Genomic DNA, 19,207 nt, shown 5'->3' with positions numbered 1-19,207 from the left:
AACAATGCCTTTGCTTTTTTACGTTCTGTGGCCTACCTCTGCCTAACAAAACATGAGGCAACCCCTGCGTTCAAGATCTGACATTCAAGACTCCATAAAAGGACACCACCACAGGCTTATGTTCCTCACTGCCCTGCCTATGCTCCAAACTGCCTTTTTGCTGGTCATCTGCCTGTTTCTCTCACTGCTCTGCTCTGGGCTTCAAGAAATGATATTTCCCAGATGCCAAACTGACTTTCCAGTGAGACACTGACCTGAGAGGAGGACAGAAGGGAAGAGGGTGTTTCTCTCCCTCTCTGGCTTGGGTTGGGTTGCAGCTCTGCCATTTCCCAGCTCCCACCAGGCAGTCCCCCACCACTCAGGATTCTGGGTTCTAGGAACAACACCTCCTCCCATGTCCCGCTGGCACTAGGAGTGATAAGAGGTTTCCTACTGTTGGAATTTCTGGGTTACCTACACTTTGATCACCTGTGTGACAGTTCCCCATATTACATTTCCTAAAGTGATGTGTCTTTCTGCCTGGACCCAACTGACAGATTTCAGCCAAACCAAACTAGCTGATATACCACGCTCTGCACACTAGCTACTGTGCTGGATACAGTAAGTGTTCACCTTTATTTCTGTTCATATGGTTAACTCCACCTAGACTATTTTCCTTGCCTCCAACCCACCTAAAAAAATACTACTAACCTTTCAAACCCATTCAGAAACCAGTACTTTGAGCATCTTCTCTGTGCAAGGCAACAGGCCCAGGGGCTCAGGGTGCCCAGGGAAGGAATAAGACCATTCCAGGCATCAATGAGCTGATGTTCTACATTTCTTCATAAAGTATTTTTTGTTTTTTCCCCACCAATACGTGCATCCTTGGAATTCCCATTTGACTCTGCTTACTTTTACTTTGTTTTTAATAAACACTATAGCACTTACTAAGTGCCAGGCATTTTCTAAGGACTTACAACTTATTTTATGTAACCATTATGTATGTATGTACATATGTATGAAACGTACATACATATATATCAATTTAGGTAACCTTTAGGTAAACCCAGGAGATAAGTCCTACTATTATCCTCATCATTTTATTAATGAAGAAACTAAGGCACAGAGAAATTAAGTAACCTGCCTAAAGTCACAGAGCTAATATGTATAATTCTGTTCCACTTTCATTTTAGCTATGCACTACAGCTATGTGCATACCTATTTCAGCATCACCGGCAGAAACTGCTGGATTTTTCCCCTTTCTTTTATAGTTAACAGAACATAAGATTTTTAGCTGGGAATAGTCCCACCTTTCCATGGGATGTGAATGAACGTGGTTTGTGCAACTTCTGGGAGGTGTCCTCAGAGAAAGGTGAGCTTGAAATGAGGCTCTGTCCCTTTACCTTCTCCCCACTAACTTGTATGCTGACCTGACAGCAGGGGCAGCAGCAATCATCTTGGACCATGAGGTGGAAGTTGCACTTTGAAGATGAAGAATAAGGAGCCTGGGTCTCCTGACTGAGTAGCTGCCATAGAAGGTGGATGAAGTTGTAAAATGTTTTTTTTTAATTTTTTGATACAGAAAGCCTCAGATCAAGAGGAAGCTGGAATGAAACCTCCCTGAGCCCCTGGTCTTTTAGGTCTGTACTGGCTCTATGTGGCATTAAGATAGGAATGTCTCCACCTTTGGGGCAGAGCTCCCACTTTGTCAATACCTTCCTGAATTCTGAGTGTGTGACACAGAGCAGTGAAAGAGGGCACAAAGGAAACAGGTCCTCAAACATGGAAACCTATAATTTTCCCTTCTCTATCTTCATGTTTTACGCTCTGCCCGCTTCCTGCTTGCCTTAGAAGAGCAGACACTCTTCCATCATGCTTAGGCTAATCCTTTCACCTTACCCCCATAACATTTTTGCACCTCAATTTTCTCATCTGTAAAGTGGGGAGATTTTGTGCTTTTTAGGGTTGGGGGGATAATTAAATGGCAAGGGTTAAATAAAGTTGCTATCATGAAGCAGGTGTTTAGAAAAATGTGAGATGTCTTCCTTTTCCTCTTGACTCAGTCCTCCTCAAGAGGAAACTTACTCCATCTGTTTTCGGAGATAATGCTTCTTCCTGGATTTCTTCCTATTAATACCTCCCTGGCTACTCTTTTTGTTCTCTCTGAAGAACTCATTCTTTTGCTATCCTTCAACTGTCTATCTCTAGGTTTTTGTCTTCAATCCTCATCTCTCCATACACCATCTACACTCCCCCGCATGACCTCACATGGTCTCAAGTGCCATCTGTAGGTGAATGAATTTTAAATCTCAAGCCTAGATCAGCCTCCTGAGCTCTAGACCACCTCTTTCTTCCCTCTTTCCCTAAATACCTACTTTCCTTTTAGTCCTTTCATTCGGTAAGTATTCACTGAGAGCTTGCTATGTACTTCACACTGCATATCAACTGCCACTGTACCTCTTCTCCAGGATGTTCCTCAGAGACCTCAAGAAATCTGAACTTGACCCACTTCTCTGTCTGTCTCCTTCATGACTCTTTCAGTATCCACCCGTAGTCCCTGGTTAGAAATGAGTTTTTTTCTGACTGCCCCTGCTCCTCTATATATCACTTAATTCATCAAGTCCCATCAATTTGGCTTCCTTTAATCTCTCTCAATTTGTATACTCATCCCTCTCTCCAAACCCCCTCCCTAGTTCCAGCCCTCATCATTTTCTTACCTAGATGACCTCAACAGCCCTGAACTGGTCATCCAGCCTCCCATCTTGTGCTGTTCCAGCTTGGGATCCATATTCAGAGGGCTGACACAGAACACACATCCAAACCCACAGCTAATATCCTCACTGATGAAAAGCTGAATGCATTCCCTCTAAGATGAAGAACAAGACAAGGATGCCCACTCTTGCCACTTTTACTCAACATACTAATAGTTTTGGACATCCTAGATACAGCTATCAGAGAAGAAAAGGAAAGGAAAGGAATCCACATTGGAAAAGAAGAACTAATACTGTCACTGTTTGCAGATGACATGATGCTGGACACAGAAAACGCCAAAGGTGCCACAAGAAAACTACCAGAGCTCATCAGTGAATCAGTAAAGTTGCAAGATACACAACTAATATCTAGAAACTTGTTCCATTTCTATACACTAACAACAAAATAGCAGAGAAATTAAGGAAACAATCCCATTTACCATCACACCAAAAATAATAAAATACCTAGCAATAAACTTACCAAAGGAGACAAAAACCAGTACTCCAAAAACTATAGATGTAGATGAAAGAGAGACATGAAAAGATGTACCATGTTCTTGGATTGAAGAATCAATATTGTTAAAGTGGCTCTATAACCCAAGGCAACATACAGATTCAATGTGATCCCTATCTAATTACCAATGGCATTTTTCACAGATCTGGAACAAAAAATTTTAAATTTCTACGAAACACAAAAGACCCCTCGTAGCCAAAACAATCTTGAGAAAGAAGAACAGAGCTGGAGGAGTCAAGCTCCTTGACCTGAGACTATACTTCAAAGCTACAGTAATCAAAACAGTATGATACTGGCACAAAAACAGACACACAGATCAATGAAACAGAACAGAAAGCCCAGAAGTAAACTCACTCACTTATGGTCAAAATTAATCTACAACAAAGGAAGCAAGAATATTCAGTGAAGAAAAGACAGTCTCTTCAATAAGTGGTGCTGGGAAAACTAGGCAGCGACCTGTAAAAGAATGAAATTAGAACATCTTGAACACTGTATAAAAAACTCAAAATGGATTAAAGACCTAAATGTAGGACCAGATACCATAAAACTCCTGGAGGAAAAGATATGACACTTTTTGACATAAATTACAGAATGTTTTTGGACCTATCTCCTAGAGTAACGAAAATAAAAACAAAAATAAACAAATGTGGCCTAATTAAACTTAAAAGCTTTTGCAAAGCAAAGAAAACCAAAAGAGGACAATCTACAGAGTATAAAAAATATTTGCAAACAATGTTACCAAGAGATTAATTTCCAAAATACACAAACAGCTCATACAGCTTAAGATAAAAAAAACAACCCAATCAGTATATGGGCAGAAGACCTAAACAGACATTTCTCCAAAGAGGACATACAGATGGCCAACAGTCACATGAACAGATGCTCAATGTGGTTAACTATTAGTGAAAAGGAAATCAAAACTACAGTGAGGTGTCACCTCACACCAGTCAAAATGGCCATCATGAAAAAGTATACAAATAATAAATGTTGGAGAGTGTGTGCAGAAAAAGGAATTCTCCTACACACGGGGGGATGTAAATTTGTGTAGTCACTATGGAGACCATTAGAGGTTCCTTAAAAACTAAAAACAGAGTTGTCATATGATCCAGCAACCCCACTCCTGGGCATATATCTGAAGAATAGTCTAATTTGAATTAACATGCATGTATCCGAATGTTCACTGCAGTACTGTTTACAATAGCCAAGACAAGGAAGCAACCTAAGTGTCCATTGACAGATGAATGGATAAAGAAAATGTGGTATTCACATACACGCACATGATGGAATATTACTCAGCCATAAAAAAGAATGAAATTATGCCATTTGCAGCAACATGGATGGACCTAGAGATTATCATATTAAGTCAAACAGAGAAAGACAAATGGCATATGGTATCACTTATATGCATCTTTTAAAACCGATACAAATGAACTTATTTACAAAACAGAAATAGACTCACAGCCAAAGAAAACAAATTTATGGTTACCAAAAAGGTAAGGGGGAGAGGGAAACTTGGGATTAACCAATACAGATCTCTATATACAAAATAACAGTAGACATAGAACTATACTCAATATCTTATAATAACCTATACTGGAAGAGTATGTAAAAAAAGAATATTTTTATCATAATAACCTATACTGGAAGAGTATGTAAAAAAAATATTTTTATATATAACTGAATCACTATACTGTACACAACACTGCAATTCAACTGTATGTCTATTAACATTTTTTTAAATAAGAAAGGTAGGTGAGTACTTTAGTGCAACTAATAAATAGCACAGGAATCTTGGTTGTCTACAAAACTATCAGATTTAACTTTAGAAAAAGAAGTTAAAGCCAAAATATAATGTCTGTTTAAAAGAAAACAAACCCAAATATATTTTCTAGATACCTACTGTGTGTGTGGTGGGTTTGGTCATTTTTCTATTCCATCATTGGTCATTTGCTTCTTGGTTTGCAGGTGTTGTTTACACACTAAAGAAACCAGCCCTTTTTTGTGATATGTATTACAATTGTTCTTTTCCAGTTTGTCTTTTGATTTTGTTTATGGTATTTTATTTTTTGTCTTACAGAAATCCATATATTTGGATTTATTGATTTTTTAGTGGCTTCTAGGTTTGGAGTTGTACCCCTTAAGTTATTAAATAACTTCATCACATTTTATTTTAGTGCTTTTGATGGTCATATTATTTGTATTTTCATCTGAAATATACCTCTGTAAAAGGACTGAAGTGGGAATTTTGTCTCAGAATCACTGACAGTGAACATTCCTCCTCTTCTAAGCAAATTTGAAATGCCACTTTTATCACTGTTAGTGACAGTAAAATGGATACAATCTCTACCAAAGCAATTTGGTAATATCTATCAAAGAATGCACAAACAAGCCTTTGACCCAGCAATTCAATTTCCTAGGAATCTATCCTACAAATAAATTTGCACTTGTGTACACTAATAAGAATAAGGATGTTCACTGAAACACTAGGAAAACACATAACACTGATATAGCCAACTATTGGGGACTATTAAATCATTATGATACTTAGGTGCAATGGAACAAGGCAGTCCTATTGCATTAATAAGTGAGTTAGCAAGCATAGCATACCACCAATGGCAATGCGAAACCACCTACATCAATAACATCAACAAACATAAAGAGGGTAGATGCAGAAATGCTGACATGTGCATAAAATAAATCTGAAAATATTTCCAAGAAACCGTTTTCACTGATGGCTTATAGAGCTGAAGGGCTGGGAAATAGGAAGAACAAAGATATTTACTTTTCCCTGTACTTTTTTGGACAATTTGGGATTTTGTATTTTTTGCATAAATTGTTTGTTGCATCACTGTTAAAATTTCATTCACTCACTGATTTATTCGCATTCATCGAGGTAGAACCCTAATCTCATGCAAAGATATGAACTGTCAGAAGGGCTTCGCCGGTAGCTCAGTCGGTAAAGAGGTGTAAGATAGCCATGCCTAAAGGAGCTGACAGGCAGAGTAGACCCTGGGTCTTTTTACACCGGAATCATGGAGGAGAGGAGCAGGCGTTCTTATTCGAAAGTCAGATTCCTGGGCCCCACTGGGGTGACGCCCAGAAATCTGTATTTGTGACAGGATCCCACTGGGGATTCCAGTTCGTGACAATCTGGGAGCCTTCTGGGCTGGAGGACTGTTCACCGTGTGGGCGCGTCTCCTTGTCCTTCGCTCGCCCCTCCCTCCCTAGCAGCCACAATCGCGGCTCTGGAGAAGGGGTCTGGAGCCAGCTCTCCGGAACAACCGAGACGGGGCTACCGCCGCGTTCTGCTTAGGCCGAAACCGCGAGACCTTGCCTCGATGCCGCACGGGCTGCTTTTCCAGTTCCCAGATCAGGCTCCGGAGTCGGCAGGGCCCTGGCCCAGAGCCACCGAGGCAGGGAAGTAGGGGGAGGGACAGACTATAGAGGTGCGAGCGACTAGAAGAAAAAGAGCTGCAGAAAGCCGAAGGCAGTAGGGAGAGCGGGCAGAGAATGCGATGCGAGTGTACACCCTTTAAGAAAAGGAGAGAAATGACAGGTGTAGAAAATAAAACAGGGGGTCGGAAAAAACCTCCGACTCCGCCGGGACTCGAACCCGGAACCTTTGAATGTCTTCAGCCTCTAGAAGTCCAATGCGCTATCCATTGCGCCACGGAGCCACCTGTTGGAGTCTTTGCGCATCTGCTCTGTTAAGCCAGAGGCGACGGCCCCGCGCCCTTCCCACCGCCCCCATATTGTTGGTCTGCATCACTGAGGCCAGGGCACTTCCAAACATCGGCCGCTGGCGCCCGTCCTCATTCGGCGACCGCCTTTTAATAAACTCGGCTTAGTCTTGCAAGAGAAGGGATGTTGCGGGGGCGCCGGGCGAGGGCTGGCGAGTCTGAGCTCAGCCGCAGCCCGGTCTCCCGCCCGCCCTGGGCGCCGCAGTACCTGGCCGAGGAGGACAAATCACGCCCGCGCTCTTCCTCCCCGGCTATTTTCCTTTCCGATCTCCCCCGCCTGCCCGCTCTCCCGCGGCCGGTTCCGCGCGGCCTGGCCCCGCCCCGGCGTTGCAGGCCTCGGGCCGGCAGTTGCGCCTTTAAGCCGGGCCGGTAACGCCGGGCACTTACGTCGCACCGTTTATCGGCTGGTCCCGAGCAGCGACCCCTCCCGAGTCCCGAGCTCTTCCCTGGCCGCACGCGGCCGGGATCCGCCGCGGCGGGCGCGGGTCGCGGCGACGTCTGTGTGAATGCTTGTGTGTGTTTATTTGCGCGGGGTTCGGCAAAATGGAGTTTGGGTTGCATTTCGCTCCCCACAGACCCAGAGCCGAATTTCTGAGGTATCCGGGCTCTGGTGGACTGAGGGGGGCGACGCGCCCCGCGCTGCAGCATCCTCCGAGAGGTCGTCCCAGCGCCGGCAGCTGGCTCGGTGGGCGCAGCACAGCCGCAGAGTCCGCGCGGCCAGAGCACGCGGCTGCGTGGGCGGCGGCGGCGGCTAAGGGCCTGCGCGCGTGGGAGCTTGGGGAGCATGCGTGAGCGGTCGCGAGCGGTCGGGGGGCGCGCACCCGAGAGCAGCCGCGGGGTTTCCGGGAGGCGGCGCAGCCACAGGCTGGGTGAGCTCCCGCTGCTCGAAAGGGCGCGGTCGCCACGAATCCAAGGATTTGTCTGATGGCACCTGGGGTTTCAGTGGTCCCCGTAATTCCTATCAGTACGACCCGAAAGCCACTTGAAATAGACGAGCCAAGTAAAAAACGCGTGGTTGCCCCGCAAACGCCTTTGCATACAAAATCCTGGTCCCCGCTCCAATGAGCTTGCGGTTTTCCGAGCCCGCCTACTTAGAAATTGCGGGGCTGCTACAGTGCTCTCTCTTGAGGTTCGTTTGCAGCCTACCCTGTGGTCTACTCCGTTCCACTCTGCCCAGCTAGCTACATCGTGCCTTCCGCACCCTATCCCAGTGCTAAAGAGAGAGGAAGCACCCAGGAAGGGTCGAGTAGAGTAGGGATCAGTGCATTCTTATTTAACTTCACTCCACTTTGATTACGCCAAAGTCTTTGTGGATCACAACCAACTGGAAAATTCTTTAAGAGTTGGAAACACCAGACCACCTTACCTGCCTCCTGAGAAATCTAAGAAGCAACAGATAGAACCGGACATGGAACAACAGACAGGTTTCAAATCGGGAAAGGAGTAGTCACGGCTGTCTATTGTCACCCTGCTTGTTTAACTTATATGCGGAGTACGTCATGTGAAATTTCGGGCTGGATTAAACACAAGCTGGGATCAAGATTGCCAGGAGAAGTATCAATGACCTCAGATACGCAGATGATACCACCCTTATAGCAGAAAGTGAAGAGGAGCTAAAGAATCTCTTAATGAAAGTGAAAGAGGAGACTTAAAACCTGGCTTAAAACTCAACATTCAAAAAACGAAGATCATGGCATCCAATCCCATCACTTCATGGCAAATAGATGGGGAAACAATGGAAACAGTGACAGACTTTATTTTCTTAGGCTCCAAAATCACTGCAGATGGTGACTGCAGCCATGAAATTAAAAGATGAAATTAGAAGCTTTTCTTCTCCTTGGAAGAAAAGCTATGACCAACCTAGACAGCATATTAAAAAGCAGGGGCATTACTTTGCTGCAGAAGTCCATCAAGTCAAAGCTATGGTTTTTCCAGTAATCATGTATGGATGTGAGTTAGACCATAAAGAAAGCTGAGCGTGGAAAAATTGATGCCTTTGAATTGTGCTCTTGGAGAAGACTCTTGAGAGTCCCTTGGACTGCAAGGAGATCAAACCAGTCAATCTTAAAGGAAATCAGTCCTCAATATTCATTGGAAGGACTGATGCTGAAGCTGAAGCTCCAATACTTTGGCCACCTGATGCAAAGATTGACTCCTTGGAAAAGATCCCGATACTGGGAAAGATTGAGGGCAGTAGGAAAAGAGGACTACAGAAGATGAGATGGTTGGATGGCATCACCCACTTGATGGACATGAGTTTGAGCAGGCTCCAGGAGTTGGTGATGGACATGCTGCAATGGACATGCTGCAATGGACATGCAGCTGTCATGCTGCAATCCATGGGGTCGAAAAGAGTCGGACATGACTGAGCAACTGAACTGAACTGAACCACTACAGTGGTATGAGCCAGATACTACATCCTCTTTATAAGGAAGGGAAACTGCAGCTAAAGAGTTTGAATGACTTGTGTAGGGAGGCCCCGCTGGAGTGTGACAAGAACTTTGAAGAATCGTCTGTTTTACCCTACTTGCCAGTTATGACATCTTTCCAGTTTCATGGATGTTGACAGAACACATAGAACTCCTGGGTCAGAGATGAAAGACTTTCACTGTAGCCAGAGTGCTAACATGATTGTATCAGTTCTCTGAACCCCATTTCTCACAGGAAAGAAGCAGGTGGGCTCAGATGGATGATTGCACACATAATGAGTTTCATTACATAAGAGGAATACTGATCTTGGGGAACCTTCCATTTTATAGCAAGCAGTAAGCAAGCTGGGTCTTTGTCTCACAGACATTCCCTAATCCTTCAAGGTTGGTCACTGCAAACAGCCTGGAAGAATGAGCCAAGTGAGCAGGGTCTTACATTCTTAGCACACTCAGCAAGAACGTGCAGGGATGCTAAGGGCCTGTGTTCATTGCCTCTCCAAACAATGCCAGAGCCCAGACTGATGCTAGGCCTGTATGTTTCATTTTACCACAATACATAAAGTTTCTTGACAGTAAGCACTTTATGTAAAACATCATTATGCCCTCTTTAAGATTAATGAAATAAATATCCTTATATGCAGGAAGGAGAAATTCTGACATATACAAAATTAACTCTTAAAATAGCAAATGACTTCAGAGTGTTTTTGTTTAATCTTTTTTGAACTTGGAAATGTGCCAGGCATTAGTGGTATCTTAGAGTCTTCACTAGTCCTTGCAATTGCAATGTAAAGTAATGCTCAAAATTCTCCAAGCCAAGCGTCAGCAGTACATGAACCGTGAACTTCCAGATGTTCAAGCTGGTTGTAGAAAAGGCAGAGGAACCAGAGATCAAATTGCCAACATCTGCTGGATCATCGAAAAAGCAACAGAGTTCCAGAAAAACATCTATTTCTGCTTTATTGACTGTGCCAAAGCCTTTGACTGTGTGGATCACAATAAACTATGGAAAATTCTGAAAGAGATGGGAATAGCAGACCACCTGACCTGCCTTTGAGAAATGTGTATGCAGGTCAGGAAGCAACAGTTAGAACTGGACATGGAACAACAGACTGGTTCCAAATAGGAAAAGGAGTCCGTCAAGGCTGTATATTGTCACCCTGTTTATTTAACTTATATGCAGAGTACATCATGAGAAACGCTGGACTGGAAGAAACACAAGCTGGAATCAAGACTTCCGGGAGAAATATCAATAACCTCAGATATGCAGATGACACCACCCTTATGGCAGAAAGTGAAGAGGAACTAAAAAGCCTCTTGATGAAAGTGAAAGAGGAGAGTGAAAAAGTTGGCTTAAAGCTCAATATTCAGAAAACCAAGATCATGGCATCTGGTCCCATCACTTCATGGGAAATAGATGGGGAAACAGTGGAAACAGTGTCAGATTTTATTTTGGGGGGCTCCAAAAGCACTGCAGATGGTGACTGTAGCCATGAAATTAAAAGACGCTTACTCCTTGGAAGGAAAGTTATGATCAACCTAGATAGCATATTAAAAAAACAGAGACATTACTTTGCCAACAAAGGTCCGTCTAGTCAAGGCTGTGGTTTTTCCAGTAGTCATGTATGGATGCGAGAGTTGGACTGTGAAGAAAGCTGAGCACCGAAGAATTGCTGCTTTTGAACTGTGGTGTTGTAGAAGACTCTTGAGAGTCCCTTGGACTGCAAGGAGATCCAACCAGTCCATTCTGAAGGAGATCAGTCCTGGGTGTTCTTTGGAAGGACTGATGCTAAAGCTGAAACTCCAGTACTTTGGCCACCTCATGCGAAGAGTTGACTCACTGGAAAAGACTCTGATGCTGGGAGGGATTGGGGGCAGGGGGAGAAAGGGACAACAGAGGATGAGATGGCTGGATGGCATTACCGACTCGATGGACGTGAGTTTGAGTGAACTCCAGGAGTTGGTGATGGACAGGGAGGCCTGGCGTGCTGCGATTCATGGGGTCTCAAAGAGTCGGACACGACTGAGCGACTGGACTGAACTGAACTGAACTCACTGAATGTTTCCTTGGAATACCATACAGAGGAATTCTGGGAGCATTGGAGCCAAATCACAAATGATGAGACATTGACATGATTAACAGTTCAGACTCATATGTGAAAGGTCTGGGAAGGGGGAATAGAAAAAGAAATCACATGTTAAGAAAAGATGTGTTTGTCCTTAATTCCACTTAATAAATCAAGCAAATAATTTTTAGACATTGGATTGCTTTTAGTAGTTGTCTTTGTCATGGAAAACATTACCAAGATACAAGGTTACCAGACAGTGTGGGAAAACCAGGGCTTGTGTGACCAGCTCTGTGAGCAATCAAGGTGTACTTGCTTCCATCTTACAGTTGGTGCCTGGGAAAGCCATGGTGGAACAAGTGCTGTGTCTGTTCTCTGACAATAAGTGGTTTGTAGTGAGTCTGGTTTTAGAGGCAGCAGTGTTAGCATATAAAAGGAACGTAAATCTGTATTTAGTTTCCATCTAAGGAGAAAGATCCAGTAGGCTTTCTCATCCCCTTTCCTAAATCTAAGAGCTGAATCTCAGGCAATAGTACATGCAGTTCACAGCCATCACACAGCTTGCACCAAGAATTCCTACAGGTGAAAACAGACAAGCCTCTTCTTTTCTGCCAACAGAGGGAGCCAAAGCATGGACTGTGAGTGGCTGATCACACAGCTGCAGCTTGAGTTCCCTGGGCAGCAAAACCCTACTTCATCTCGGTGTCTTATTTTTAAGTTCAGATCATTATACCCCTTTGGGAGTCTGCAGTAACACTTCTCATGTTTGTATAGGAGGATTATTTTAAAGTTCCTGAGTTCTATTTGCAGTGCTTAAAAGCAGCTTCAGCCTTCCCCAGAATCTCTAGAAATCCACTGTATTTCTATTTATTTTCACTAGCTTTGCTTTGCTCCAGAGGGAGAAGGTCATTGGAGTACCAGTGTAATTCAATTCAAGGAGTATTTAGGGAGGATACAGTTGGGCCTACTGTGGCAGCTAGAATAGAAGTTTAAGACACATCCCTACCTTTAAGGACACTTCAGATTCCTTGGGAGAAATACCTGTGACTGTGAAATAAGGAGCAAACTAACGGAAGATGGCATATGAAAAAGGGGCAAAATGTGATTGGGTATCCCTACCGGTAAACGGCTTTTGAGTTTGCATTCCCAAATGAAAAGCATATACTCTATACTAATTATCTTTTTAAAAGAAAAAATGTAAAGGAAGAGATTTTTTTAAAAAATCAAACACTCCGAGATTGGTGGTTAGGAACATAGGCTGCGAAGTCAGACTCCTGGTGTTCACATCTTGGTTGTGCCTCTAATTTGTAAGACATCAGCTTTAACTTTTCTGAGCCTTCTCCTCCACCTCTGAAAAATCCTAAAGTTGTTGTGAGGATTATGGGAGTTAATCCTTGTAAGGGTTTCTGCAGTTTGAGTCCTGGCACACAGTAAGTGTGTAGCAACTGTTTGCTGTTATTATTAGCAAGCAGCTCTCAATAAAGAAATCTCATACATTCTGCAGGAACAAACCACCTCAGATACAAGGTCAGCTAAATTTGTTGCAACTCAAGAAACATTCTCAGCCTCCCTACCGAACTCCTACTCAGCTGTTGACGTCATATTTACATGATGTACCAAACAGAACGCTCAGCTTCTCCAACTAAAACATCTACCTTCAGCTCCGTGGTTTCCTCATTACTCTCCCCCAGGAACCTTGTGTGGATTCTTATTTTCCTGAGTACAACCACATGGTTTCCCAAAGCAAGAGGAAAACAATGTATCCCTGAAGGATTTATGAAGACAAAATCTGCTCACAACATTTAAATGATTGCTTTTTTCATCCTAATAAGCTTAGTGCTCACCATTAAGCAAGCTAGGTGGCAAGGTGGAATAGAAGAAGGAAAAGAAAAAGTGCCAGAATGAAGAAATTTAGATATTAATGTAGAAAAGAGACACAAAAGAGTCCTTATGAATGTACAGCTGGGGTGAGGGTTTGCAGAGTCAGGATGCTGGGCAAGTAGGATGGAGGCCAGATGTGGCAAGGGAGCTGGGGGCAAGCTTGGTTCAGGATGAGGAACGTGGATTTCACGCAGTAGGTCGTTTCTTTTGGCGTGAGAATGGCTGTGTTTTAGAACGGTTAATTTAGGAGGTGATACACAGGCTGAATGGAATGGAGCCCAAGGGTCAGGGAAAAATTACATCCCATTTGATTTGTGCTTAGTGTTGTCTTATGACTTCATCTCTTCAACAAGCAATGGTTGAGTGTCTGGTTGACATACAAAGGAAAAAGACGTGTGCCTGGCTTACTGCCTAGAATATATGATGAAAGGTACACAATTGTGATGCAAGGTAAAACAGTGTCTCAGTGAGACAGGTGCAGTGGTCTGGGGCTTCAAGGGGAGAGACTGAGATTACATCCTGAAAGGGCAAAGCAGGGAGGAAGCTGCATTTGGAAAGGGCTACCTAACCTAGGGCCGACTTGCCTGCAAGGATCTCCAGGCAAGGAGTTAGTAAACGGACTAGGGAGGATGGAGGAAAAAGACAGGTCAGGGCTGGGGAAATGGCAGTGGCTGAGCAGTCCAGTGTCTGAATGGGTCCAGCTAACTTGGCCTTGGCTGCAACAGGTACTGGTGGAAAAGGTCACCAAAGTTGTTGCCTTTAGTTGCTAAATTGTGTTGCAACCGCATGGACTTTAGCCCTCCAGGCTCCTCAATCATCATGGGATTCCCCAGGCAGGGATAATGAAGTGGGCTGCCATTTCCTCCTCTAGGGGCATCTTTGTGACTCAGGGATTGAACCCAAGTCTCCTGCATTGGCAGGCAAATTCTTTACCCCTGAGGCACCAGGGAAGCTTGGCAGTTACCTAGGGCTGCATTAACCACTTATCTCAGACCTTAGCAACTCAAAACAATAAAATTATCTCAGTTTCTGTGGGTCAGGGAGCCACTTAGCTGAGCGGTTTACACTGAGGGTTTCTCTCGAGGTGGTTTGGGGCTGTGAGTACCTGAAGGTTCGACTGGGGTGGGAGGGTCTGCTCCCAAGACGACTCCACTCACAGGCCTGTTGGCAGGAGCGCTTAGTTCCTCGCCTCAGCCCTCTCAACAGGGCTGCCTCGCCCAGACTGAATGATCTAAGAGAGAGGTGGACGCCGCATGCCTTTATGACCTAGCCACAGAAGTCCCACGCCGTCACTTCTGCATTCTCTGGGCCACATGGATCAACTCCAGTACAGTGTGAGCCGCCAGGGAAGCCCCACACCCCATCTCTAATATTAGTTGCTTCCCCCTCTTAATATGGCAGCCAATTTCCCTCCTCCATTTCAATCACCAAATATTCCAAGAAGGAAGATTCTTGAGGTGATTCAGTTTTGTTCTCACTCCAAGTTACTCTGACTAAGTCGGAAGCTTCTCTCCTGACATCAGGCCTCACATCTGATCAAGGATCCAGACAGTTATGACTCAGAAATTTGGTACCAGACTCAGTATTTATCCCAGTTCACCTGACGAACACGGAGATTGACTGAGATGCTCCTTGTTTTACTATTCTCTGGTCCTTGTCCACTTTCTCCTTGAAAGAATCCACTCTATGCATTTTGCTATATCTGCAAGATGTCAGGCTCAAGCACTATCAAATACGCTGGCTGAAATTTCCCTCCTTGTCCCGGAATATCTGCCCTTGAATACAAAGGGTTTACTTCTGGATCGCTGACAATTTGGTTGTATAAATGTGACCCCACCATTATACAAACGAATTCCCATTTGAAAGGAAAGGGCTAGTTAATACCAAGTTCTTCAACACTAGCAATGGGGAGGCATCAAGAAATAGAGAGGGGCCAGTCCTTTCCGTCTGCTTCTCTGGCTGACCCTCCTTGGTGGCCAGTGATTTGGCATTTTCCAGCCTGTGGTAGACAATAATGATACATGGAAAGATCTCCAGGGTACCATCATAGCAGATTCTGTGCTACAGCCTTAAACACAACTCACGCAACTGTCGAATGAACTGATGTATGGATGGATAGATGAATACATGGATGAATTCTTCAGGTGTAATACGACTATGGGTATATGACCACTATACCAAAGGGTAGTGCCTCACGGGAGGGGACCATTCCCATTGGCCAGGCCTCCACTCTGCTGACGGCACCCACACTGTACTGGCCATTAGAGATAGCACCCAGTCTGGAAGAATGTGGTACGGTGTTGCAAATTAGGTTACAGAGGAATGTTCAGAACCCAAATGATATGCGCTTGCTCATAGCACTGGCTGGATTGACTGGGAATCTGCAAGGAGCAGGACTTGATGGACTCCGAGCTGCAAAAAGATAGATCTTAGAGCCAGGATCCGAAGTCAAAGTAGAGCGAGGTAGAGGATGGGTGAATATAGCTCTGGAGTCAATCTGGAGGTGAAAGCTGGGCGCAACGAAGGAGGACGAGGCAGGAGGAGACCAGGGGCGAGGGTTGAGTGTGCAGAGGTACACTGAAGCTGAGGGGAGACGGAGCAGGAGGAAGGAATGTTTATCAGTGAAGTTCAGCTGAAAGTGATGGAAAGCCTAAAACAATGGAGTTAAAACTTCATTCTGTATTAAGTAACAGAGTGTGGAAGTGAGGCATCCTTAGCTGGTACAGCAATTTCGGGATGATCAAGGATCCAGATTTCTTCAATCTTGTTACTCCACCATCCTCAACATGGAGCTTCCACCTCATGGACAAAGATGGCAGCTTAGATTCCAGCCTTTACATCCACACTCCAGTCAGTAATTTGGAGAGAGAAGCAAATGAGCACACTGTCTCCCTTAAGGCAGGGTTTCTCAGTCTTGGTACTATTGGCATTTGGGGTCAGATTGTCATAGGGCCTCTCCTGTTTAGCAGCATCCCTGGCATCTACCACCAGATGCCAGTATAACTTCCTTCTTCCCAAGTGTGACAGAAAAAATGGCCCCTGACATTGCTGTGTGTCCAGGGAAGCAAAATCTATTCAGCTAGAGAACCACTGCTTGTAATTGACTTCTTGAGGCTGCACCTGATCTCTCTGCCACTGATCAGAACCTAGTCACAGAGGCAACTCTTAGCCACCAGGAGCTGGGGAATGTTATCTTTCTTCCAGCCAACCACGTGCCAGCTAAAGCCCAGGAGTTTTATTGCGAGAAAGGAAACGAGAAAAGGTTAGGGAGATTATGAAAGCACAAGGGCTCAGCCAGACTTAGGGCTGCTTCGTTCCAGATCCCAGCTCCTAGCTACTGGTTAGCTGAAAGGAGAAGGCTTTGTGGTCCCAGTAGCATCTTAGATCGCTAGGGTAGGAACTTTTCTCCCGAAGGCTGAGCCTTCAGCTGAGAAAGGCAAACACTGGGTTCTCACTCTGCCTTTCAGCGTGGCACCTGAACTCAGGTTTATGAGTATGTTACAAGGCACAGAACTTTGAGTTGCCCTTCACTGTGGAGACCTGTGTTTTGCTTCAGTTCCCATGAGACAGCCCTAATCGAGTTTCCTCCCCACTCCTCTTCTACTTTCTTTCTCTCTCTTCCTCCTTTCTTCCCTTAGGTGTTCTTACAAGAGGACTGGAAGTAGAATCAGGAGCCCTGAGATCTAGCTTCCTCCTGCCACTGACTTAGGGTGAGACACCCAATTTGTCTGGTGTCAGTGTCTATAAAACTAGGAACTGACCAGATGATCGCTGGAGTCCTCCTCCCTCTGAATGTGCAGGCTCTCCAGAGTCCTGTGTCCCTCCAGAACTGTAGGGAGAAGCGGAGAGTGCCTGTCCCTGAAAGGCTATACTCAGCCCCTGGCAGGGTCTGTGTCTGCCAGGCTCCCCCACCGTGTGAAGTCCCAGCCTGGAAGATGTCACTGGTCCCTCCCACGGGCTCTGGATAGACCTGCTTTGGATGAACGGCACTCTTGTTTTGCTAAGTTTCACCAGCTCAAATCAGGCCAAATGTGCTTACTACAGACCTGTCCTTGTGCCAGGCGGATGGCTGCAGCGCTTCCCGGCTGCCAGCTGAAGGTTGAAATGGCCCTAGTGGTGGCCTCCGGGGTGGTTTTGTTTCGTTAGTCAGATCCCCATGTCCTGGTAAATTCTGTTTCTCTAGTTAAAGTGTTTTCAGTCTTTATTTGTTCAATAAACACTTCTTGAGCACCTGTGATTCCCAGGGGCCCCAGAAATACAAAAACAAATAAGTCACAGGCCCCCCCTTTCTGGAATGGCACTGAACCTGACCTTGCTGGTGCCCCAGCGTCTCGTCCCACCCGACCGTGCAGCCTGTCTCCCTCCACCAGCTACAAGCTGTGCTTGGGATCCTCTCACCGGAATCACTGTCTCTTTCCCTGTGCAGATTTTGCATTTGCGCAAGCTCAGCCTGAAATAGGACACTGCCCCTAACATACATGCACACACCTCTCTCCCTGGCCATGCCTTCCTTCCTCATTATTCAAGTTTCTCAGTTTAAATGTTCCATCTTTTGGGAGACCTTCCCTGACTGTGCTGCTCCTAACCCCAGGCTAAAGTACACCCTCTCTCATATTCACTCATAGCACCCTGACTTTCCTTTCCAAAGCATTCTCCATCTTGTATTCCTGAAGTCTTCTCCCTCGCTGCACTGCGACCTCCCTGGTGGCACTGAGGAGCCGGGTCTCTCTCAATCACTGCTGGCAGACGGTAGGCCCTCCGTAAATGACACACGGGGCCTTCTCTTGTGGTCCAGTGGCTGGGACACCACGCTTCTCATGCAGGGGGGCTGGGGTTTGATCCCTGGTCAGGGAACTGGCTCCTGCAGGCCACAACTAAAGATCCCATGTGCCTCAATTAAGACCCAGCGTATCCAAATAAATTCATTTTTTTACTAAGTAAAAAAACACAAATTTCACTTGAATGAATACTGCATGAAGGAAACCATGAAAGGGAGAGAGATACAGACAAACACCCTCCATCAGGCACTGCTCCAGGAAGGCTGGCAGAGTGGAAAGAGTCCCTGGCTGCGGGCATGGGGGAGGGATGGGTGGGAAGTCTTCACAGGAAGGAGGAGGAATGAGAAAGGTGAAGAGGAAAGGAAAGAGCAGCCCAGGTAGGAGAAACTGCAGGGGTGAAGACGTGGGGTGGGGCTCTGACATTCCCTGGGCCTGGGGAGACACTAGGCCAGTGATCAGGGCCGCAGACATGGGGAAGCTATGGGCCCCCAGCCCTGGGTCTGTGTTCTCCCAGGAGCACAGGCCAGTGCCTCCCTTCCGCTCTGCCTCTCCCCTCCTGCCCTCCGCCCACCCTGATACTTTGTTTAAGAGCTTTCAGAAGCTCTGGATCTGGAGTCCTTAAGAAGGTAGAGTAGTCCAGTGAGCAGGATTCTCCATCGTCTCCTTCTTTCTCCTCTTCCTCCATCCCTCTCTCCCTCCCTTCCATCCTTCCATTCTTTACCAATTTCAACTCATATTTACCAAGCTCCTTCTATGTGTTAAAAGTTGGAGAGAGAATTTTCCTCTCATTCTCTCTGAAACCTTTGAAAAATGAATCCAGCCAGAAACCAGACACAGTTCCACTGGGCTAGAGCCGTGGTAGGGGAAGCAGAGGGGAGCTGGCAGGCAGGCAGACAAGAGCAGGAACAGCATCTCGGCCGGGTCCCCAAGCAGGCACAGATTTAGGGGTCAGGTGAGCGGAGCTGCCAGTGCAGAAATGGGGCAAAGAGTCAGCAGGATGAGCTCCAAAGCACTGGCCCTGGATATGGAGGGAAGCTGAGCTCAGGAGAGAGAGAGAAGGGGCAGCTTGAATC

General features: G+C 45.5%; 1 non-coding gene across 1 annotated transcript; it reads right to left on the bottom strand.

Moving 5' to 3' along the window:
• Window positions 1-6,835: 6,835 nt before the first annotated feature.
• On the bottom strand, window positions 6,836-6,920 carry TRNAR-UCU (transfer RNA arginine (anticodon UCU)). Its single transcript is given in 2 exon segments — window positions 6,836-6,871; window positions 6,884-6,920. It is a non-coding gene; the product is annotated as a tRNA-Arg (tRNA).
• Between the last annotated feature and the right edge of the window lie 12,287 nt (window positions 6,921-19,207).

The sequence above is a fragment of the Ovis canadensis genome, chromosome 1 (genome assembly GCF_042477335.2).
Source record: "Ovis canadensis isolate MfBH-ARS-UI-01 breed Bighorn chromosome 1, ARS-UI_OviCan_v2, whole genome shotgun sequence".
In the NCBI taxonomy this organism is placed as follows: Eukaryota; Metazoa; Chordata; class Mammalia; order Artiodactyla; family Bovidae; genus Ovis; species Ovis canadensis.
The sequence above is the reverse complement of the archived record's forward strand: the minus strand, read 5'-3'. Positions and strand labels throughout refer to the sequence as shown.